Source organism: Scardinius erythrophthalmus (assembly GCF_964197995.2).
Source record: "Scardinius erythrophthalmus genome assembly, chromosome: 13".
NCBI lineage: Eukaryota > Metazoa > Chordata > Actinopteri > Cypriniformes > Leuciscidae > Scardinius > Scardinius erythrophthalmus.
The window spans coordinates 39,990,081-39,996,080 of record NC_138233.1 but is presented as its reverse complement, the minus strand read 5'-3'; the positions used below and the strand labels follow the sequence as shown (position 1 = coordinate 39,996,080).

At 43.8% G+C, this 6,000-nt stretch overlaps 1 protein-coding gene across 2 annotated transcripts in view; it reads left to right on the top strand.

Annotated features, from left to right (window-relative positions):
• The first annotated feature begins 725 nt into the window (after positions 1-725).
• tcirg1b (T cell immune regulator 1, ATPase H+ transporting V0 subunit a3b) overlaps positions 726-6,000 on the top strand; it is a 33,403-nt gene continuing 28,128 nt past the window's right edge. For both annotated transcript variants that reach the window (XM_081383572.1, XM_081383571.1), the window contains exon 1: positions 726-930. The gene's annotated coding sequence lies outside the window, so the exon portion shown is untranslated. The remainder of the gene's footprint in view (positions 931-6,000) is intronic.

Sequence of the window (6,000 nt, the reverse complement as noted above, 5' to 3'; positions counted from 1 at the left end):
TATATGTAAAATCCATACTAAGAATCTGACATATATCATGTAAACAAGTAGGCTATGCTACGCATGTGTAATTTGCATATTACAACAATTTATTTAATGCATTTATTTCAGCATTTATTTAGCCTTTGCTGAATTAAAATATTAATTTCTTTCTTTTTTATCTTTCTTTTTTATTTCTTACTGAACCCAAACTTTTGAATGGCAGTGTCAAAACTGCAAAACAAACAATAATATATATATATATATATATATATATATATATATATATATATATATATATATATATATATAATTTATTTATTTTTAATCAGCAAAAGCAAAAGCTGAGGTTGAGGCGCAGAGTGGTCACTGGTCACGTGATACTGGCGGCTACTCGGACACACTAACCACAGTCGTTTGTGAATACGGACTTATGTAGAGATTTAATAAATAATAATAATAATATAATAAACATTCAAAGATTATACATAAAACAAAGACAAAAAAAGAGAAAAAGAAAGACGTCGAGATATTTGTACGGGGTTGAATGCAGAATTAAGCTTACTGAACCGCACAGCGCCCTCTAGAGGAATACAAACTTCTCATTTTATTTCGCAAAAAAAACACATAATTGTTACATGCCTATAAGACACAATACAAATGTTCATACAAAATATAAATGAAAATAGCATAAATTAATAACAACCCTCTGACTAATAAAAGCCGCTGGATGAGCTCGTGAAGACAGTCACGTGATGAGCTTCAGTAACGTGACCGTCTGCAGAAACGGGAAGTTGGTGAGTGTGATTCACTCTCAGTACAGCTGTTATAACTTTAGCTTATTCCTTCATGAAGACACACTGTGCGCTCCGTTACAAGAGCTTCATCGTCAAGGGATAAAAGCCAGTCTTTGTTGGTGTCGTCGCTCCTGTGTCGGTGTTTCATCCTCCGGTAAGTCTGCAGATCACTCTGTTTACATACACTGGTGTTTCTGTGCTCGCGACATTGTTTGATACAGATTCTGTGAATAATCGACAGTTTCGAGTCTGTCAAAGTCATCTAAGCTTTAGTTTTATCTTGATCAATCACATCTGATGAAAACTGCTTTTCACGAGGTTTCATACTTTCAGTAAAACGAAAATGAAACTTTATTGTGGAATGAATAGATTGTAAAGTAACTCCGATCCAATATAAATGATCCAGTATAAACTGAGGGGTTTTAAAACCGGTCCTCGTTAAAATAGTTCCTCGTATAATGCAGCAGAATTCCTCCAGAAAGAGGAACTGTAGCCCTGATTTGTATTTTCTGTCAAAACCTGTGATGATGCACGTGATCAGAAGGAGATCACATGATCCATATGCCACCTCTAATATCAAACAGCATCCAGGTGTTTTTGAAATATGAATATATGAACGGTGTGGAGGCCATAAGTGTGGCCCAACTGTACAAGTTGAGTAGTTGACGAACACCACCTTTTTCCAGTTAACATCAAGATTATAGATGGGAAAAGTACATGAAGGTATAAGGGGAAGTGGATACTTTTCGTGCTGCAACAGGTTACCTTTCCTTAGAGTTTTTCACAATTTTGCATTCACTTAAATAGTCCTGTGGTGTGACCATAGTGTGTGTGCGTGCGCGTGTGTGTGTTCCATTGAGAAACATTAACATCCATATAATCTTTGCATTGTGCTAAAGCTTCTTTAAAGTGTAAAACGTGTGTTTATCCCCTTAATAAGAATAGGGTTTGTTTTAAGAGCTGATCACTGGAAGCTTCTTTGGGGAACCAAGAAAATGAGAAAACCACCTCTATTTTTAAGAGCGTATATAACAATAATTATACCAAAATGTGATGTTTAAAATAGTTTTAGAGGAAGTGAAGCATCTCTCGCTGCATGCCGCTGCTGGAGATCATCATCTGGCTGTTTTACAATAAAGATTATAGTCGAGATTACAAAAATTCCAATGTATTCTGGAAGTTTTCTGATCTTTCCGAAGGTTTTAGTTTGTAACCCCTCTGCTTTACTAAAGGTGTCATTGTGAAACAGTAAAAATCCCTGAAAGAGGAACACACACTCTTATCACACGCTCACTGAGTCAGAGCAGAAGAGGAAGCACTGATGTGTCCAGATGTGTGTCTCAGCTGATGTGTCTCAGCTGACGTGTCCAGATGTGTGTCTCAGCTGATGTGTCCAGATGTGTGTCTCAGCTGACGAGTCCAGATGTGTGTCTCAGCTGACGTGTCCAGATGTGTGTTTCAGCTGACGTGTCCAGATGTGTGTCTCAGCTGACGTGTCCAGATGTGTGTCTCAGCTGATGTGTCCAGATGTGTGTCTCAGCTGATGTGTCCAGATGTGTGTCTCAGCTGATGTGTCCAGATGTGTGTCTCAGCTGATGTGTCCAGATGTGTGCTTCAGCTGACGTGTCCAGATGTGTGTCTCAGCTGACGTGTCCAGATGTGTGTCTCAGCTGATGTGTCCAGATGTGTGTCTCAGCTGATGTGTCCAGATGTGTGCTTCAGCTGACGTGTCCAGATGTGTGTTTCAGCTGACGAGTCCAGATGTGTGCTTGTGCTTCAGCTGACGTGTCCAGATGTGTGTTTCAGCTGACGTGTCCAGATGTGTGTTTCAGCTGACGTGTCCAGATGTGTGTTTCAGCTGACGTGTCCAGATGTGTGTCTCAGCTGGTGTGTCCAGATGTGTGTCTCAGCTGTTGTGTCCAGATGTGTGCTTGTGCTTCAGCTGACGTGTCCAGATGTGTGCTTCAGCTGACGTGTCCAGATGTGTGTTTCAGCTGATGTGTCCAGATGTGTGTTTCAGCTGATGTGTCCAGATGTGTGTTTCAGCTGATGTGTCCAGATGTGTGTCTCAGCTGATGTGTCCAGATGTGTGTCTCAGCTGGTGTGTCTCAGCTGATGTGTCCAGATGTGTGCTTCAGCTGACGTGTCCAGATGTGTGTTTCAGCTGACGAGTCCAGATGTGTGCTTGTGCTTCAGCTGACGTGTCCAGATGTGTGTTTCAGCTGACGTGTCCAGATGTGTGTTTCAGCTGACGTGTCCAGATGTGTGTTTCAGCTGACGTGTCCAGATGTGTGTCTCAGCTGGTGTGTCCAGATGTGTGTCTCAGCTGTTGTGTCCAGATGTGTGCTTGTGCTTCAGCTGACGTGTCCAGATGTGTGCTTCAGCTGACGTGTCCAGATGTGTGTCTCAGCTGATGTGTCCAGATGTGTGTTTCAGCTGATGTGTCCAGATGTGTGTTTCAGCTGATGTGTCCAGATGTGTGTCTCAGCTGATGTGTCCAGATGTGTGTCTCAGCTGGTGTGTCTCAGCTGGTGTGTCCAGATGTGTGTTTCAGCTGATGTGTCCAGATGTGTGTTTCAGCTGATGTGTCCAGATGTGTGCTTGTGCTTCAGCTGACGTGTCCAGATGTGTGTTTCAGCTGACGTGTCCAGATGTGTGTTTCAGCTGACGTGTCCAGATGTGTGTTTCAGCTGACGTGTCCAGATGTGTGTTTCAGCTGACGTGTCCAGATGTGTGTCTCAGCTGGTGTGTCCAGATGTGTGTCTCAGCTGATGTGTCCAGATGTGTGTCTCAGCTGATGTGTCCAGATGTGTGTCTCAGCTGATGTGTCCAGATGTGTGTCTCAGCTGGTGTGTCCAGATGTGTGTCTCAGCTGTTGTGTCCAGATGTGTGCTTGTGCTTCAGCTGACGTGTCCAGATGTGTGCTTCAGCTGACGTGTCCAGATGTGTGTCTCAGCTGATGTGTCCAGATGTGTGTTTCAGCTGATGTGTCCAGATGTGTGTTTCAGCTGATGTGTCCAGATGTGTGTCTCAGCTGATGTGTCCAGATGTGTGTCTCAGCTGGTGTGTCTCAGCTGGTGTGTCCAGATGTGTGTTTCAGCTGATGTGTCCAGATGTGTGTTTCAGCTGATGTGTCCAGATGTGTGCTTGTGTTTCAGCTGATGTGTCCAGATGTGTGCTTGTGCTTCAGCTGACGTGTCCAGATGTGTGTTTCAGCTGACGTGTCCAGATGTGTGTTTCAGCTGACGTGTCCAGATGTGTGTTTCAGCTGACGTGTCCAGATGTGTGTTTCAGCTGACGTGTCCAGATGTGTGTCTCAGCTGGTGTGTCCAGATGTGTGTCTCAGCTGATGTGTCCAGATGTGTGTCTCAGCTGATGTGTCCAGATGTGTGTCTCAGCTGACGTGTCCAGATGTGTGTCTCAGCTGGTGTGTCCAGATGTGTGTCTCAGCTGTTGTGTCCAGATGTGTGCTTGTGCTTCAGCTGACGTGTCCAGATGTGTGCTTCAGCTGACGTGTCCAGATGTGTGTCTCAGCTGATGTGTCCAGATGTGTGTTTCAGCTGATGTGTCCAGATGTGTGTTTCAGCTGATGTGTCCAGATGTGTGTCTCAGCTGATGTGTCCAGATGTGTGTCTCAGCTGGTGTGTCTCAGCTGGTGTGTCCAGATGTGTGTTTCAGCTGATGTGTCCAGATGTGTGTTTCAGCTGATGTGTCCAGATGTGTGCTTGTGCTTCAGCTGACGTGTCCAGATGTGTGTTTCAGCTGACGTGTCCAGATGTGTGTTTCAGCTGACGTGTCCAGATGTGTGTTTCAGCTGACGTGTCCAGATGTGTGTTTCAGCTGACGTGTCCAGATGTGTGTCTCAGCTGGTGTGTCCAGATGTGTGTCTCAGCTGATGTGTCCAGATGTGTGTCTCAGCTGATGTGTCCAGATGTGTGTCTCAGCTGATGTGTCCAGATGTGTGTCTCAGCTGATGTGTCCAGATGTGTGCTTCAGCTGACGTGTCCAGATGTGTGTTTCAGCTGACGAGTCCAGATGTGTGCTTGTGCTTCAGCTGACGTGTCCAGATGTGTGTTTCAGCTGACGTGTCCAGATGTGTGTTTCAGCTGACGTGTCCAGATGTGTGTTTCAGCTGACGTGTCCAGATGTGTGTCTCAGCTGGTGTGTCCAGATGTGTGTCTCAGCTGTTGTGTCCAGATGTGTGCTTGTGCTTCAGCTGACGTGTCCAGATGTGTGTTTCAGCTGACGTGTCCAGATGTGTGTTTCAGCTGACGTGTCCAGATGTGTGTTTCAGCTGACGTGTCCAGATGTGTGTTTCAGCTGACGTGTCCAGATGTGTGTCTCAGCTGTTGTGTCCAGATGTGTGCTTGTGCTTCAGCTGATGTGTCCAGATGTGTGTCTCAGCTGACGTGTCCAGATGTGTGTCTCAGCTGACGTGTCCAGATGTGTGTCTCAGCTGATGTGTCCAGATGTGTGTCTCAGCTGACGTGTCCAGATGTGTGTCTCAGCTGACGTGTCCAGATGTGTGTCTCAGCTGACGTGTCCAGATGTGTGTCTCAGCTGACGTGTCCAGATGTGTGCTTGTGCTTCAGTTGATGTGTCCAGATGTGTGCGTGTCTCAGCTGATGTGTCCAGATGTGTGCGTGTCTCAGCTGATGTGTCCAGATGTGTTTCAGCTGATGTGTCCAGATGTGTTTCAGCTGATGTGTCCAGATGTGTGCTTGTGTTTCAGCTGATGTGTCCAGATGTGTGCGTGTCTCAGCTGACGTGTCCAAATGTGTGCGTGTTTAAGCCAGGGTTATTATAGTTTTGCATTTTTCATTAGTTTTTATTTTTATTTCGTTTAGACTTTTTGTTTTCAAATTCAGTTTAGTTTTAATTAGTTTTTAAAGTGGGTTTGCTAGTTTAGTTTAGTTTTTATTTTTTGAAAATGCTTAGTTTTAGTTTAGTTTTTATTAGTTTTAGTGTTAGTTTTAGTCTTTTTTTGTAATTTGGGTTATTTGTCAGGGGCAAGATTCAAAAAGTTCGGAAAAAGTATTGTGTAATAATAACTCAACAAAAACATCACACAATTTTAGAAAATAGCCAATAGTCTACTCATCTGGATTTAAGCAGCAAACATTCAGTGTAAAAGTAAAAAAATTACATAACATTATTTTATATTTGAATCACAGCTTTTAGTGTTTTGACATCGACAACCACAACCAAAAAGTGCATTTTACCT